This window comes from Schistocerca americana, chromosome 5 (assembly GCF_021461395.2).
Source record: "Schistocerca americana isolate TAMUIC-IGC-003095 chromosome 5, iqSchAmer2.1, whole genome shotgun sequence".
NCBI lineage: Eukaryota > Metazoa > Arthropoda > Insecta > Orthoptera > Acrididae > Schistocerca > Schistocerca americana.
Genome location: NC_060123.1, coordinates 204,128,465 through 204,148,130, shown reverse-complemented (window position 1 = coordinate 204,148,130; position 19,666 = coordinate 204,128,465). Strand labels below are relative to the sequence as shown.

The window sequence follows — 19,666 nt, the reverse complement described above, 5'->3', positions numbered from 1 at the left end:
TCCATTGTAGGATACAGTGAAAATAGTTCACATGTCTGACCCACATTTAACAAGCGAAGGCCTGGGGGCCATTGCATGCAATCCACGTCAGGTGTTACTGATGTAGAGCTGTGTGCACCCAGCACACACGGTGATGGCAGTTGGTGTCCAGCCAGTCCCTCGAGGGTGCTTAGGGTAGCTGTGAGCACACAGTATGCTTGGTGTGGTGGCCTGACTTACATCCACTGTGCGCACTAGGTGTAGTAGCCCTGAAACCAGGGTGCAAGGCGAGTGTTCCAAGGAGAATATCTTAGACGAAACCAGGGTGTAAGGCAAGACTTCCAAGAAGAATATCTTAGACAGGATCTTGACACACACACACACACACACACACACACACACACACACACAGAGAGAGAGAGAGAGAGAGAGAGAGAGAGAGAGAGAGAGAGATAGATAGATAGATAGATAGATAGATAGAGAGAGAGAGTGGTCAACAGCAACAGATGAAAATTTGTGTTGGACTGGGAATTTTAAAGTAGACCTCCCACTTAAGATGAACAGTTGCCTTAACTGCCTCGGCTATCGGAGCATGCTTTCCATCTGACCCAAATTCCCAATCTGTTGCACACTACTAGCATAGCATCAGCTACCCACCAACTACTCACTCACTGTTTTGGATTCCTGCAAGAGACTGGGCTTGTGTGTGTATCCACACTGAAACAAAGGATCTTTGATAATTACACACACACACACACACACACACACACACACACACACACACACACACACATACATACACTAAAGTGCCAAAGAAACTGGTATAGGCATGCATATTCAAATACAGAGATATGTAAACAGGCAGAACACGGCACTGCAGTCGGCAATGCCTATATAAGACAACAAGTGTTTTGCATAGTTGTTAGATTAGTTACTGCTGCTACAATGGCAGGTTATCAAGATTTAAGTGAGTTTGAATGTGGTGTTATAGTCAGCACACATGTGATGGGACACAGCATCTCTGAGGTAGCGATAAAACAGGGATTTTCCCATATGACCATTTCATGAGTATACAGTGAATATCAGGAATCCAGTAAAATATCAAATCTCTGTGGCCAGAAAAAGATCCTGCAAGAACAGGATCAACAATGACTGAAGAGAATCGTTCAACGTGACAAAAATGCAACCCTTCCAAAAATTGCTGCACATTTCAACGCTGGCCCATCAACAAGTGTCAACATGCGAATCATATATATATATATATATATATATATATATATATATATATATATATATATAATGGAAGGAAACATTCCACGTGGGAAAAATTATATATAAAAACAAAGATGAGGTGACTTACCGAACAAAAGCGCTGGCAGGTCGATAGACACACAAACTAACACAAACATACACACAAAATTCAAGCTTTCGCAACAAACTGTTGCCTCATCAGGAAAGAGGGAAGGAGAGGGGAAGACGAAAGGAAGTGGGTTTTAAGGGAGAGGGTAAGGAGTCATTCCAATCCTGGGAGCGGAAAGACTTACCTTAGGGGGAAAAAAGGACAGGTATACACTCGCACACACGCACATATCCATCCACACATACAGACACAAGCAGACATATTTAAATATGTCTGCTTGTGTCTGTATGTGTGGATGGATATGTGCGTGTGTATACCTGTCCTTTTTTCCCCCTAAGGTAAGTCTTTCCGCTCCCGGGATTGGAATGACTCCTTACCCTCTCCCTTAAAACCCACTTCCTTTCGTCTTCCCCTCTCCTTCCCTCTTTCCTGATGAGGCAACAGTTTGTTGCGAAAGCTTGAATTTTGTGTGTATGTTTGTGTTTGTTTGTGTGTCTATCGACCTGCCAGCGCTTTTGTTCGGTAAGTCACCTCATCTTTGTTTTTATATATATATATATATATATATATATATATATATATATATATATATATATATATATATATAACTTTGACAGGTGACATGTATGTAAGCATCCTGTCTGCTCACCTGCATCCATTCATGTCCATTGTGCATTCTTCGGCAATTCCAGCAGGACAATGAGACATCCCACACATCCAGAATTGCTACAGAGTGCCTCCAGGAACACCCTTCTGCATTTAAACACTTCTGCTGGCCACCAAACTCCCCAGACATTAACATTATTGAGCATATCTAGGATGCCTTGCAATGTGCTGTTCAGAAGAGATCTCCACCCCCTCATACTCTTATGGATTTATGGACAGCCCTGCCTGATTCATGCTGTCGATTCTCTCCAGCAGTACCTCACACATTAGTCAAGTCCATGCCACATTGTGTTGCAGCACTTCTGTGTGCTCATGGGGGCCCTACATGATATTAGGCAGGTATACCAGTTTCTTTGGCTCTTCATTGTGTGTGCTGTGTGTGTGTGCTGTGTGTGTGTGTGTGTGTGTGTGTGTGTGTGTGTGTGCACTTGTAGGTAGTTTCTATTCTTTTGGACATCTCCAAAAGAATGGACACTATGAATTGTTGTTGCAGTGGTAGTGTGCAACAGACTGGGAGTTTGGGTCAGATGGGAAGCACACTTGTTTGCTGAGGAGATTGAGGTGCCTGCTCGCATTAAGGAGAAGATCTGGGTTCGAGTCCTGGTCCAGCATAAATTTTCACCTGTTGCCATTCAAACATTTCAGTGCCCAAATATGGCTGTTGTCTTTAAAAACTTTGAACGCCTTCACAGTCACATCTACTGTTGCAGACAGACAGTGAACAACATAAGGCAAATGAGACAACACATAAATTGCCAATAACCAGAAATTGTCTTAAAAGGAATCAGTGAAATGAATGTGGTTTCTTTCCCAAGGCTTTGTAGGGGCTGGATATGGTGAAGAAAGAGTGCATGGCACCACCTGCTGACCTGAGCACTTTGGGCAGGCTGTGACAAGGTATTCAACCTCCTGAGTAATGCCAATGTTTCACAACACATGACAGCGTGCCAACAGTTTTTAGCAAGAGATCCCCCAGTGAGCCTGATATAGTAAGTACAGGGCATCCTGCTGCAGAGCCATTGGAACCATGACATGAAGAATAAATCATTCCATTGACAGCAGAATAAAGCCATCCAAGACAAAGAGGCAATGGCGCAATGCATAAAAATTTCATTGCAAGTCTGATGCCCATCCCAGCAGAAGATCAGACTGCCAGTGTTGTATTATGCATATGATCTGATGGAGCACCAGATCTGCAATCACAGCAGAGGCAACACGAAAACTGATGATCGGGAAGCTATTCATAGTGTGTCTCACAATCATTGTTGTTGGTGTGGTCTTCGGTCCGAAGACGGGTTTGAACGCAGCTCTCCACCATGCTACTCTATCCTTCATCTTTGAGTAACTACTGCAACCTACATCCTTCTTCATCTCTTGGTCTCCCTCTATGATTTTTACCCCACACACTTCCCCCTCAGCACTAAAGAGGTGATCCCTTGATGTTTCAGAATTGTCCTACCAACCGATCCATCATTAGTTACATGATTTGCTCATGTAATCTTCAGCATTCTTCTGTAGCACCACATTTCAAAAGCTTCTATTCTCTTTTTGTCTAAGCTGTTTATTGTCCATGTTTCACTTCGATACATGGCTACATTCCATACCAATACTTTCAGAAAACACTTCCTTGCACTTAAATTTGATTTAATTTGACTATGTTCCATTATCCCAATTTTTCTTTTTTTGTGTTTATCTGATATCCTCATTTCAAGACACTGTCCATTCTGTTCAGCTGGTCTTTCAAGTCCTTTGCTGTCTCTGACAGAACTACAATGTCACTGGCAAAGCTTAAGCTTTTAATTTCTTTGTCCCCCTCCCTGTCTTTCACACTTAAATTTCTATGCCAAATTTGTATTTTGTTTATTTTATTGCCTCTTAATATACAGATTGATAACATCAGGGATAGGCTACAATCCTGTCTGACTCCCTTCTACTACTGCTACTACTACTACTCAATAACTGCTTCCCTTTAATGTAGCTTGACTCTTATAACTGCCATCTGGTTTCTGTACAAATTGTAGATAAAGATGGGCTAAAATGGGAAACCAAGAGCTTATGGCCAGTAATTAGATGAAATTTTGCACCACACCAGAACACGTGAATTTCTTTTTTAAGGCATAGACAGTGGCAAGTCTTTCCATCTGAGAATAATTTTGATGAGCCAAGTTGAATGTTTTTGAAATAAAGCAATCTTAATGGCGATGGGCCAGGACCACCTCCACCCCATATTCAGCTGTGTCTGTGACCATGACTGCACGCTTCCAAGGTTTAAATTTTGCCGGACATGGTGCGGAGTGAAGACTATCCTTAAGCTGCAGAGAGCAAGCTCACAGGCTGCAGACCAAACAAAAGATGCATGAGATGAGCAATAGTAGCTGCTCTGGGAATACCAGAAGTTCTCATAGATGAGATGCCCAGTGCGAAGCCATAATAGTGCACACCCTGCTGGAAATTTCATGATCCAAATAAACTACGGAGGGCTACAAAAAGTGAGACTTAGTGAGATTATGTTTCAACCCCACAGCCTGTAGAATAGTAGACAAAGAATGGAGAATACATAGGTGATCCTCCATGGTAGCACCTGTCATGACAATATTATCAAGACAGTTAATGCAATTTGGGGCAACTCTCATAATCAGTTCTAAAAAATTGTTGAAAGTTGGCATGCTCAGCAGTGGCCCCAAACATGAGCCACTGACACTGATAGAGATCAAAAACTGTATTAATCACAAGCAACTGGTTTGATGCCTCGACCATCGGAATCTGAAAGTTGGCTTTGGCCAAGTTGATTTTCAAAAAGTATTGACCTGCATCCTAGTTTGTAAGTAACTCCTCCGGGCAAGGCAGAGGGTAAGCGCCTATGACTTTCTGTGCATTAGTAGTGACCTTGAAGTAGCCACAGAGTTGAAGCTGACCAGACAACTTCTTTACAAGCAACAAAGGGATAGACAAATCACTTGAGGAAATTGGTGTAATAACTCCCAGTGATGTCAAGCAACCCAGCTTCACCTTAACCTGATTGTGTAAAGCTACTGGCACCAGTTATAACCAAAAAATTTAGAACAGGCAGAGGTTTTTAGGGTGATGTGTGCTGTGAAATCGTTCCACATCATATCCCTGGAACAAACAGATCTGGAAACTCAGAACAGCCAGCAGTACAATTCATGAAAAGACACTTGGTCTGACACTAGATGCCCTGTATCCATAACAGAAGAAACAAAAGTAGCAAAGACATCTAACGCGAACAGTTTTTCTGTACTCACATCATTAACCACCAAGTTCAAAAAGGAATGGGAAGCTGACTGGTAAAGTGCGTCGGCTGTGAGCTGGCCAAAAATGGGTTATCTGCTGTTTGTTACTGCTTACCTGATGCTCTACACATGTCAATGGTAGAAACCCTAGCCTGGGATACATCTTAGAGTTGAGCAGAGACACAGTGGCCCTGTGTGAACTTCTAGGGTTAATGGCGTATCCATCTCCATTCTTCAATAAAAAGTTTTTCTGACATGCAGACAATGGCAAACACAATCACAAAACACTATGAATATCTATGTCCATTTATTCCTACAATTATTCCTTAGAGGGGGTGTTGAGATCGACATATTGCCACTATGTGAGCTTTTTGGTATATTTATGGCAAGAGACAGGATGCCTACTTGTGCTGTACAAAGCAGAAGTGGCATTTGTTGTTCCTACTGCTGACATTGTGTTTGTCAGCATCGGTCCAGTTGCCTTGTTTATACTGCAGCTACCTCCTCTTCCCCCAGCATGCTACATTCCATGTGCTGGAGCTGCATGCTGTCAACAATGGCAACATTTTAATTGACAGTGGGGGTTACCTTGAATGACTGTGCAATACTCAAAACCTCTTCTGCCATAGGGTTTTCAAACTGAAGGGCACATTGATACACCTCCTTATCTGGGGATGTACAAATGATTGCATCTCTGATAGTGGTGTCTATATAAGTCTCCCGAAATGTAGACGTGAAGCTTGGCCACCAAAGCTCAATATGACTGCTGCAGCTGTTTGCAACATTGGTAGAATTCAACACACAGTGTCCACATCAAAAGAAAGCAATGCTGGTTCTTGCAAAGAAGCTAACTGCCACAGTATGTGATACATACAAGAAGGTATCCATGATAAGAAAAATAGACCTTCATGTTAACCACCTGGAATGCCATGAAATGTTCATGAAGCTGCTTCTTGTAAGCATCCCAGTCTTCTACGGATTATCACAGGGAGAGGAGGGGTAGATCGGATGGCAGTGGGTGAACAACCAGAAGCTGAGCCTGGGTCAATGTAGTCAACAACAGTTCCAATACGGCAGTGTGAACTTGCTGTTTGTTGCAGAAGTGACTGGAGTAAAGCCTCCATGGAATAACTGGTTGGCAGAAAAATCACAGAATCCAAGAAACACAAAAATTTACCCCTCAACATCATGACTTGTGTTCTAACTAGGAACACAAGGAAACACAACCGTAAAAAGATATAAAATTTATTGGGTAATGGAGTGACGTCAACAGGAATACAATGAAAGTGGTTTACATGCCTCGAACATGTTTAAGAACTGAGCGCATGGAGGCCTGTGCATGCCCTTGTAAAGATACCATCCATGTCCGGTTTTGCTACAGTAATGCTGCGTGTACACAGCAGACCTGGTGATAGCAGTGTGACCAGGCCAACTCTGACGGCTGCCTCAGATAGTTGCAGGGATGCCATTCAAATGTTGGCACACACTACGCTTCCCACAGTGGCCAGATTTATGTCCTCTGTGGGCAATAGGTGTAGTAACTGGTGGGTTACTACGCCTTTCACAATATCTCTTGCATTTAAGAAGCCTTGCCTCTAACACATCAGTGTTGTACTCATTGCTTCATATGTTGTGGACAAGTTCTTGCTAGTATCAATGCAAATAATCATAAACTGATGCACATAATTGACTTTAAATACACTGGTAAAGGTTGCTTATTGAGAATATGGAAATGTTCTAACATCCTCCGACAACAGTTACAGAGTTACCATAGCAACAGGTAATAATGGCAACAGGAGTAGTCATGATGCTACAATGCAAGAGCTCTACAGATTCCAGCAAGAGTTGTGACAAATGATAGATAAAATACAACAGTTCGCACCTGGAGACATTAACAGCACAACAAGAACAAGCAGAAGTTTCCGACAGACAGCAAGAGGCCACAAGACCACACAGAACATACTTCTTCTCCCCTACAAGAAACAGCAACCCTCACTCAGAATGATGCTAGTTTTCCTCGTATGACAACTATTTTGGCCAGTGGGTGAAAACAATGCTCACTGCCAACTGTCAAGAGTACCTGAATATAGGAGTGACCACCCACTGAAATTATGTACAACACCAACATAATAAACAGTTCACTGGCAACTGACATAGCCACCAGTGCCTTAGTGGACAGCCATTTAGGTGGATGATCAAGAAAACCAGCATCACAGATCTTGTATGTGGCAATGGACAGACAAGACTATACAATATATTCTCTTACAGACTGTTTGTTTGAGACAAATTTTCAAGTTGCAAAGTTCTCATAGACACAGGTGTGGATGCTTCATTTTACCCACTCAGGATGCTATAAATTCAAAGACAACTAACATCACTTCACTTCTCTGCTGCAAAGAACTCAGTAATCAAGACATTCAATGAGAAAACTCTACAACTAAACTTAGCCTCTGGATCAAGTACCAATGGAAATTTATTATAGAAGGTGTTTCAGAGCTAGTAGTAGGAGCAGATTTCTTGGCTCATTTCAGTTTTCTGGATGATGTCAAGAACAGTTCTTTCAACAACAACGCTTCAGGCACCATCAGTAAAGGCACCCAGATATCTCAATTTATAAGAGAGCAAGAATCATCAGCTACAAACGTTTTTACTCAGCTGCTTCAGCAGTTCTCTACAATCTCTACACCATACAGTGGGGAGAAAGCTCTGAAACACAATACAAGACATTTTATCTTGGCTACCCCTTGCCCTCCAGTATCTGCATTATTGGTGGCCATCTCCTTCAACTCCATTGATGAATTTCTCGGTAGAACCAATTGATTTGTGTGTGTATATACATAAGTACAATATAACTTCTGCACAATTTCAGTGCAGTAATGTGTTCATTGTAAATAAGTATTATAGTAGTAGTATTACACATTTATTACATAATAAATAAATAAAATTTTTTATTTTAAATTCAGTGCATTAGTATTTGTAAAATGATTCTTTCATACATACAGTGTTCATTAAAAAAATGACGATCATCCCACTTGGGACCTGTGGAATGGTACATTAGCTTATTTGTTTGAGTTGTAAATATTTGTCATGTATTGTTGTTTTTCTCACATGTTCTACATCCTGGACGACCTCATCACTACAGATCAATTGGAATGAAAGTAAATCTAATCTAATCTAATCTTGTGGACAATACCACCAGATCGCCTGGCAATAACCAAACAGAGAAGTTTGAGAAGCTACTAAAAATGGTATAACTCAACACTCTGACAGTCCTTGGACATTCCCACTATGTTTGGTTCCCAATAATGATATAACGTGGAGACTATGTTGTGACTTCTGGGCACAAAATGCAATGACAACATTAGATAAGTATTCAGCGCTGAATTTGCAAGAATTTAACATCATGTTAGTAGGATCATATTTTGTTAGTGTCAGGGATTGTGCAAGAACTTACATGTAGATTCCAGTAGCAGCAGAGGACATACCCATGAGTGCCATAATTATCCTTTTTGGTTTTTCAAACAAGTTGACATGCCTTTTAGATGTATAAATGTGGCTCAGACATGGCAAAAATTTATGGATGAAGTTTTATGTGGAATAAATTTCTGTTTTTCTTGTAATGATGATATAATGATTTTTTCCAAAACATCCATACCACTTGATACAGGTTTTCCAATGTCTCAGTGACTATTGCATAACCATAATCAATAACAAGAAGTCTGTGCTAGGACAAAAAACAAGTAGCTTTTTTGGAATATTTGGTTATTTCTCCATTAGCAGAAAAGGTGCAGGTTACACAGCAAGTGCAACTTCCTACTTCCTTTTTACTGTCAACAGCTAGCAGAGAAAGCCCTCACAGCAGCACTTGCAGGCACCAATACCAAATGTAAGTCCAGCATCATTTGGTCATCTGGAATGCAACAGGCATTTAACACAGTGAAAGAAAGTGCAGTCAGTGTGACACTTTTACCACAGCCTCTTCCTTTGGCACCTTTGGCTGTTGTGGTAGATGCCAGTCAAATAGTAATACATGCAGTTTTGCAGCAATACATTAATTGTGCTTGGCAGCCCCTTCCATACTTCTTTTCATGAGAATGAATGCACAGCAAAAAATGGACTGCATATGACAGAAAATTGCTGGTGCTTTTTGAAGCTATCAGGCACTTCTGGGCATCGTTTGAAGCTAAGGATCTCACTATATTCACTGACCATTAAGCCCTAGCATTTTTTTCAAGCAGTATAGCAAATGCAATTCTTCAAGACAAAAGAGCAAATAGAATTTATAACACAATTCACAGCTGACAAACAGCACATATCAGGGGCAGAGAACTTTGTGCAGATTACCCTTCATGTACAAACAGTGTACCATAAAGCATTAATTTTAACAAGTTAGTGACTTGACAGGCAATGACCAACAGTTGCAAGATTTTTTGGCCTCTGTGTTATAATAAAAATAAGAAAAATTATTAAATACATATGCATATAAAAAGATTTAAAAGGGGATATTGCATTTGTGTTGTTAGAAATGTTCTGTGCTTGTATGAATTTTTAGGCTATTGGACTTCTCCTCTTACATTTCAATTGTAGATGCAGGTGGTGGACTCCAAGTACACCAGTGCATGTCATAAATAAATAGATCCTCCTTACTTGGTGTCACTTCACTCGAATAAAAAATACTCAATACCTGTATCAAAGCTTTTCTTAGTTTGAAACATGTATGATACAAAACACTCATAGCCCATCTTATTCTGAACAGCACTTCTTAACAGACCTTCTATATACAAGAGAGTGAGAAACAAAATCATGTACAAAAAATGAATGAATTTTTTTCATTTGTCTGCACCTTACTGGGCATCCATAATTAATGTCTTTGCTAATGGTGGATTGGTGTTTCATTTTTTGGTTTTAATAAATTTTAACTTTTCAATTAGCTGGGGATCTTTAAACATGTACCTACACACCTCTTGTGCAAGCGTGGTTGACTAAATTTAAGTCTGAAAATTGGTGCAATGTGTCTACACACAGACACCATCCTTTTGCACTGGTGACCTACCGCAGGAAAGCATTTCTTAGTGTTCATGACATGACATATCCAGGTATAAAAACATGCCACAACAACTGGCAGAGTGCTTTGTGCAGCCCTGATTAAACAGGGACTGTAAAAGGTGGGCACTGGAATGTTTCGTCTGTGAAAGTGGTGAAGTAGGATGTTACACTGTCACAATCAGCCCACCTCCCCAACCCCTTTGGGGACAATCCAGTCCCTGACAGTTCTGAAAGATTTGTGCATATACCTAATACCTATCAACTTTTTTTTTGGGGGGGGGGGGGGCAGTACTCCAATCAGAGGGATTCCACTAACTACACTTATTAATTGGCTTACACAATTGACAGAGGCTGTTCCTGCCACTGACATTTCAGCTGAGAAAATGGCAAAGGCCTTTTTGATCACATGGATAGCATGTTTTGGTTGACCGACACATTTAACGACTGATAGAGGTAGACAATCTGTATCATTTCTACTCCAAAACCTAGCCAAACTGTGTGGGATGAACTACCATAAAACTATCAGGTATTGCTCACAAAAAATGGGATGGCACAAGACCTTTAAGGCAGCTATAATGTGTAATACAGACTGTTATTGGCATTTCTGCTGTGGAAATAGTATTCAGCAAGAATATCTGCATCTCAGCCAATTTCATTGAATACATGACTTCTATGACAATATGGACTGGCACATAACTAATATTTATTGATCTGTTACAACAACAGCCATTTCAATTGGACACAAATCCATGAACCAGACATGGAACTCTACAAACTTTTGCCCTGAAAGATATACAACAGTGTACCCATATTATACTCCAAATGGATGTTATCAAGCCACCGTTGCAGTGTTGCAGCCACTGTATTTTGGACCTTACAAGATATTATGCTGAGACAAACATACAGTGGAGATATGCTATAATGGAACACTCACAATAGTTTCAATAGAGAGAGTGAAGTTGTCTGACAATTTCCAGGCCCCCAATCAAGTGATAACAAAGGCACCAATTACTGAGGAAGGACCAATGCCAAGCTTGTTTCCACTGATATCTCAACAAACAACTTCGCCAGAGCAAACATCACAAAGGCAGACCCAAGCAGCTTGTGCTTCAAATATCCATACAAGCCAGGCATTCTGCACGTTTGGTGGAGCATCTGCTTTGCAGCTGACAGTAAATCCTTGTGGTAGCACCAAAAGTGGAGACATTCCAACACAACAAAATACAGTCGTGTTTCAGACATTTCTGTCCGTTTGTTTTGTTTTAATTTTAATTGGAATGTCATTTTCTTTGATTTTATATTGTTCTTATCTCTGCAGCATTATGAACACTAATAATTAATAAAGCAATTTAGTGCCCTGCAAGGGCTATTTAACAACATAAAAAAGGAAGTATTGCACATGTATCTCAGATAGCCTACATTTGTAACTGCACTATTTTATCTACAATGTGGCCAGAATGTAGGGATATAAGTGTGACAGTCTCAAAATGATTCTATGTGGGACCATGGTCCCTCAGAGATCTAGGGATTTTATCCTTAATCACTAAAATGAGTGAATCACTTTAAGGGAAGATCATATCATCCTCCGAAGTCTTTGCATCCTTTAAGTGAGAGAACTCAGTGCCTACTCCTATCCCAAACATTTAATTTAGCAAGCATTAAATTTATCAAGCTCTTTATTGATATTTGGCTGATATTGTGTTACTGTAGCAAGACTTGCTCTGCATTCCACCGATAATGACAAAAAAGCTAATATTAAAACATTGCAGTATCATCAGGAGGTATTGTATAATTATAAAATTTATTAAACACATAATATAATAGTTAAGAATATAATAGAGGGAAACATTCCACGTGGGAAAAATATATCTAAAAACAAAGGCCTTTACAAATGTCTGCTTGTGTCTGTGCATGTGCGGATGGATATGTGTGTGTGTGTGCGAATGTATACCCGTCCTTTTTTCCCCCTAAGGTAAGTTTTTCCGCTCCCGGGATTGGAATGACTCCTTACCCTCTCCCTTAAAACCCACATCCTTTCGTCTTTCCCTCTCCTTCCCTCTTTCCTGATGAAGCAACCATTTGTTTCGAAAGTTGAATTTTGTGTGTATGTTTGTGTTTGTTTGTGTGTCTATTGACCTGCCAGCACTTTCGTTTGGTAAGGCACATCATCTTTGTTTTTAGATATAATATAATAGTTAAATACACTGCATGGTTGTATACACAAAGAACACCTATAATTTGCTTATTTGTTTAAAGTTCAGAGACAACATGAATAATCAAAAGGTCTATATTGCACATAAAATGTAACTGATGATTTACCATCCACATCACTTCCATTCAAGTATCATTGATGTTTGGTGTTGAATCATATGTGATGCCCAAAATGAATTGTGACTGAAGGTTTACTTGGAGGCACAGGTTGTGGTGATGGAAGACAAGGTTATTCTGATGTCCCAGTAGAATCAAAAGTAGGTAGTGTTTCATTGTTAGTTGTTGTCCCTGAACCGTTGTGTCTTGCCTGGAGTAGAGATTGGCTTAAATCTGTCACTGGATGTTATGTGCCATTGGCGGCAACATTGAAGGTGCTGTTGTGGCGTGTCTGTACCATGTATGGGCCATACTATGGTTTTTGGAGAGGTTATTGAACGGCATCATGTTACACAAAAATCTGCTTACAGGACTGTGAATCATAGAAAATGAATGGTTACTGGATAGTACGTTCTTCTGAAACATCCAGATGGAGCCTGCAAATCTGTGAGCATACATTTTGTATTAACTCTGGAGCTTTACTTCCGGATGTATCAGTGAAGAACTTGCCAGGCACTCAAGGTTCTGTCCATACATTAATCCACCCACTGTCACATTGGGATCTTCATTGAAAGCCACTCAGGGGCCTAGTATGACAATAGGGAAGCTGTCAGTCCAATGCTCTATGGCATGGCAACTAAGTGAGGCCTTTAAATGTTGGTGGAGCTGTTCCACAAGATCATTAGCAATATGATGGTAGGTACAGCTTTGAATTCAGTTCATTCCAAGCAATGGTGAAAATACTTTAAAGAGATGTGATTCACAATGTTTGCCTTGGCTGGTAGTGATGTTGAGGAGAAAGCAGAAGTGGGCAATAGGTTGTGGTTACAGCTGCTGCTGATGCACCTTACACTGGATAGGCCTCAGGCCAATGAGATAAATGGTCAATCACTATGGGGCAGTATTTAATTCTTCTCATGGTGGTAAAGGTCCAATGATGTTGATGTGAACATGCTCAAATCATTGTTTCAGTGGGGTGAAAGAACCAAGTATAGCTGTAACATGCTGCGTTATATTGTTGAGCTGACAAGTGATTCGCTGGTGGACAAATGTCTAGTAATTCATCTGAATATTTGGGCTAACAAATGCCTTTTTCATTAGTTGTGTAGTAACCTTTACTCCTGGATGAGATTGTCTATGGAGAAAGGAAACTGCCTACTTGCAGAAATCTGCTCTAACAATTGGTCATGCTTGTGATACTAATGCAACATAGCACAGAGCTATGTTTGCTTGTGCTACCTGAGTGTATCAGAGATGCAAGCCTGATGACATTTCGAAGAATATCTGCAGTTTGTTACCTCCTTCCTGGGTATTGGCAAGTGCTATGAAGTCAAGTCCCTCTTAATTGGTGTCAATGTGAGGTAGGACACATGCTAGTTCATTCTGCTCACCATCAACATGTTATATATCTGTAGTAAATTGCACAATGAAGTTCAAATGTCACAACTGGAATGATGATGTTTTATCTGGTGTCTGATAGAAGGCAAATGCAAGTGTCTTATGGTCTGTGATACAACTGAGATGTTGACCTTGAAGCATGTGGCAAAACTTTTTGATCGAAGAATATGTTGGATAGAGCTTGTGGTCATACACTGACAAATTTGCTTGTGATAGTGACAATTTTTTATTGATAAGATATAGATATTGTCAATCATGTTTGTACACATTGTTGTAATAGATGTCCAGAGGCACCTGATGAAGCGTGCACCATAACTGCGAGAGGTGTGTCGCAAAGAGGACGAGCTAATAATGCTGCCTCTGGAATATCAGCTTTCACTCTGGAGAATGATGACTTCTTTCCATCAATACACTGTAGTGTATCTCCAATGCAACTCTTTAAGGAATTTTTGAGAGGCACTGCCAACAATTCATAATTGTGCATAAAGTGTTGATAAAAATTTGTCAAGCCCAAAAAACTACCTAATTCACATATTTGTAGTAGGTTGTGTAGAACTGCTTGTGCATTGATAAGGTACATAAGAATTTTACTTCCATCACTCCAAAACCATATTTTAATAATGTAATAGGTAAGCTCCCACTCTTGTAGTCTTGTGAACGACTGCTGTAGGTGCTAGATGCAATGCCTCACCAAATGACTTTACAAATAAGCTATCGATATAGAGGTAAAAGAACTCTTAGGTGTCTAGTTATATCATCCATGAAGTGGTGGAAAGTCTGGGTGGCACTGTACAGTCCAAATCACATTTTCAGATATTTGTAGAGTCCAAATGGAGTGCAAACAGTTGTTTTGGGTAAATATTTTCTGTTGAAATACATAAATGAGAAAAAGCATGGACGAGGTAGATCACAGGAAAACTGTCTCACCATAAATGTGCATAGCAAACTCTTCGATATGTGACACAGGGTAGGAACATGGTATCATTCTGGCATTAAGCTGAAGATAGTCACCACAAGGTGTGGTGAGCTCAAGAATTATGTGAAAGATGGCAGATTTCTTGTGCTAACATGAAAAATGAACTGTTGCTTTGTGATCTTGATTTTGTCTGGAGACGTACAAGATCTTGAATGAACTGTCCTGGCATGGTGACAATGTGATGTACACTGAGTGTTTTACCTGTGCGGGAATAGGCAATAGCTGGGTGATTTCAGGGAACTGTCAGTTTGATGCCATTGTGTATGACATGGCACTGAAGTCACCTATGTTGTAGAGTCATGCGGGAGTCAATGACAAAGATTTGGGAGGAGTCCTAAAAATGATAAGCATGTCAGTGACAATGAATCTCTGAATGAATTCATGTCAAAGGTTGAAGTTTGGATGTGAGGTGATGTGTTCATAGGTCTTGATGGAAGACCCATTTCCAGAAAACAGCTGACTCATTTTGCTGTGGATTATGCGAAGAAGGGTAAACCAAGATGTCAGCACCTGTATCAATGAAGAATTTTAGTGTGGTAGAGCACTCTTCTGTGAACAGTAAACGATTCCTTAGTTTGAAATTAGCTACCACTGCTGCTGATTTCTGACAGCATTTTTCTTGTCACAGGTTAGTTGACACAGCTCCAAATTTTCTGTGATACCAGCAGATATTTTCAATGGAGGATGAATGCTAGTTTCTGTTGGAAGATCACTGCTATTAAATGCAAGTGAGGAGTGCCATATTTTTAGGGCCACAACTTGCTTAGGTAATTTGGTTACTTGTCCTTGCAGTGCCTGCACAGCACTCTTTATCCTGGTGGAGATGGTTGTGATGCTTGTGGATGGGTACATCACGACTACACAGAATGAATGTTCTTCATGGTAGGTGCAAATTATGCACTGCATTTATTCATGAGTAGGTCTGTGTGGTGCTGTTGATGCAAAAACAAACATAAGATATGTTTTATCTTTCTGCACATGCAATACTGGTGCATGACTGGGAAACCCCCAGTCACCAAATGTGTGAAAATACAGTTTATTTTACGCAAAGAATAACAGTAAGTTCTACCCCATTAATCATAAATCACAAAGAACATCTATTGCTTGAAGTTAAGAAACCATATTAATAACCAAAGAGTCTACACATTTCAATTTTTTTTTTTTTTTGACACAACAGAGGTTGTGCATAAAATTCTATGCCTATAAAATGCTATGGTTATATATGGCCACAATACTGGGTGGTCCATTGATTGTGACTGGGCCAAATGTCTCACGAAATAAGCATCAAACGAAAAAACTGATAAGAACGAAACTTGTCTAGCTTGAAGGGGGAAACCAGATGGCGCTATGGTTGGCCCACTAGATGTTGCTGCCATAGGTCAAACGGATATCAACTGCATTTTTTAAAATAGAAACCCCCATTTTTTATTACATATTCGCGTAGTACGTACAGAAATATGAATGCTTTAGTTGGACCACTTTTTTCACTTTGTGACAGATGGCGCTGTAATGGTCACAAACATATGGCTCACAATTTTAGATGAACAGTTGGTAACAGGTAGGTTTTTTAAATTAAAATACAGAACATAGGTATGTTTGAACATTTTATTTCAGTTGTTCCAATGTGATACATGTACCTTTGTGAACTTATCATTCTGAGAACGCATGCTGTTACAGTGTGATTACCTATAAATACCACATTCATGTAATAAATGCTCAAAATGATGTCCATCAACCTCAATGCATTTGGCAATACATGTAACAACATTTCTCTCAACAGTGAGTAGTTCGTCTTCCATAATGTTCGCACATGCATTGACAATGCGCTGACACATGTTGTCAGACGTTGTTGGTGGATCACGATAGCAAATATCCTTCAACTTTCCCCACAGAAAGAAATCCGGGGATGTCAGATCTGGTGAACGTGTGGGCCATGGTACGGTGCTTCGACGACCAATCCACCTGTCATGAAACATGCTATTCAATACCGCTTCAACAGCACGTGAGCTATGTGCTGGACATCCATCATGTTGGAAGTACATCGCCATTCTGTCATGCAGTGAAACATCTTGTAGTAACATCGGCAGAACATTACATAGGAAATCAGCATACATTGCACCATTTAGACTGCCATCAATAAAATGGGGGCCAATTATCCTTCCTCCCATAATACCGCACCATACATTAACCCACCAAGGTTGCTGATGTTCCACTTGTCGCAGCCATCGTGGATTTTCTGTTGCCCAATAGTGCATATTATGCCGGTTTACATTCCCGCTGTTGGTGAATGATGCTTCGTCGTCAAATAGAACGTGTGCAAAAAATCTGTCATTGTCCCATAATTTCTCTTGTGTCCAGTGGCAGAACTGTACACTACATTCAAAGTCATCACCATGCAATTCCTGGTGCTTAGAAATATGATACGGGTGCAATCGATGTTGATGTAGCATTCTCACTACCAACGTTTTTGAGATTCCTGATTCTCGCGCAATTTGTCTGCTACTGATGTGCGGATTAGCAGCTAAAACACCTACTTCGGCATCATCATTTTTTGCAGGTCGTGGTTGATGTTTCACATGTGGCTGAACACTTCCTGTTTCCTTAAATTACGTAACTATCCGGCAAATGGTCCGGACACTTGGATGATGTCATCCAGGGTACCGAGCAGCATACATAGCACACACCCGTTGAGCATTTTGATCACAATAGCCATACATCAATACGATATTGATCTTTTCCACAATTGGTAAACAGTCCATTTTAACATGGGTAATGTATCATGAAGCAAATACTGTCCGCACTGGCGTGATACTACATACTTATACATTTGTGACTATTACAGCACCATCTATCACAAAGTGAAATAAGTGGTCCAACTAAAACATTCATATTTCTTTACATACTACATGAATATGTAATAACAAATGGGGGTTCCTATTTAAAAAAATGCAGCTGATATCCGTTTGACATATGGCAGCGCCATCTAGCGGGAAAACTATAGCGCCATCTGGTTTCCCCCTTCTAGCTAGACGAGTTTCGTTCTTTGTAGTTTTTTCGTTTGATGCTTATTGCGTGAGATATTTGGCCCGGTCACTATCAATGGACCACCCTGTATTCATACATCAAAAAAGTTTGCATCACTTTGGTTCCGAGAGTTCCAGAACCTGTACCGAAAATTGGAACAAAGAGATCAACATAAATATCATTTCCACCCTTTTAATTGCTCATGAAAAGAACACGTTGCATGTTGTACCATCCTACAGCAGTACCTTCAGAGGTAGTGGTCCAGATTGCTGAACACACCGGTACCTCTAATATCCAGTAGCACATGCTGTTGCATTGATGCATGCCTGTACTAGTCATGGCATACTATCCAAAAGTTCATCAAGGCAGTGTTGGTCCAGATTGTCCCACTCCTCAAAGGCAATTCAGCGTAGATCCCTCAAGAGTTGTTGCTGGGTCCTATGATCCATAAACAGCCCTTTTCAATCTATCCGAGCCATGTTCGATAACGTTCATGTCTAGAGAACATGCTCGCCACTCTAGTAGAGCAATGTCATTATCCTGATGGAAGTCATTCACAAGATGTGCACAAAGGGAGCATGAACTGTTGTTCATGAAGATAAATGCCTCATCAATATGCTTCCGATATGGTTGCACTATTGGTTGGAGGATGGCATTCACATGTCATACAGCTGTTATGGTGACTTCCATGACCACCAGTAGCGTACGTCGGCCGCCCATAACGCCACCCCAAAACATAAGGGAACCTCCAACTTGCTGCAATCACTGGACAGTGTGTCTAAGGCATTCAGCCTGACCAGGTTGCCTCCAAACATGTCTCTGATAATTGCCTGGTCAAAGGCATATGTTACATCATCAGTGAAGAGAATATGATGCCAATCCTCCATTTGGCATGTTGCTGGGCACATCTGTACTGTGCTGCATCGTGTCGTGGTTGCAAAGACAGATCTTGCCATGGGTGTCAGGATCGAAGCTATGGATCATGCAACCCATTGCGCACAGTTTGAGTCATAACACAACGTCCTGTGGCTGCAGAAAAAGCATTATTCAACATGGTGGCATTGCTCAACATGGTGGCATTGCTGTCAGGGTTCTTCCAACCCATAATCTATAGGTAGTGGTCATCCACTGCAATAGTAACTCTTGGGCGGCCTGAGCGAGGCATGTCATAGACAGTTCCTGTCTCTCTGTATCTCCTAACAACATTGTTTTGGTTTACTCCAAGACTCCTGGACGCTTCCCTTGTTGAGAGCTCTTCCTAGCACAAAGTAACTACGTGGATCCGATCAAACTGCAGTACTGACTGTCTAGGCATGGTTAACCTACAGACAACATGAGCTGTGTAACTCCTTCCTGGTGGAATGACTGGAACTGATTGGCTGTCGGATCCCTCCACCTTATAGGCACTGCTCATGCATGGTTGTTTACATCTTTGGAAAATTTTAGTGACATCTCTAAACAGTCAAACGGACTGTGTCTGTGATACAATATCCACAGTCAACGTCTATCTTCAGGAGTTCTGGGTACCTGGGTGATGCAAAACTTTTTTTGATGTTTGTATATGAGGTAGAATGGACTCCTCAAATTAGTTCTGTTTCTAAATCTGACAGTTAAATTAATATCTGTCACCTGACAGTTCCATTTCTGCATTTAAAAAAT

General features: G+C 40.6%; 1 protein-coding gene across 1 annotated transcript in view; it reads right to left on the bottom strand.

Moving 5' to 3' along the window:
• LOC124616263 (putative phosphoenolpyruvate synthase) overlaps window positions 1-19,666 on the bottom strand; it is a 317,495-nt gene that overhangs the window by 111,060 nt on the left and 186,769 nt on the right. The gene's annotated exons all lie outside the window — the stretch shown is intronic.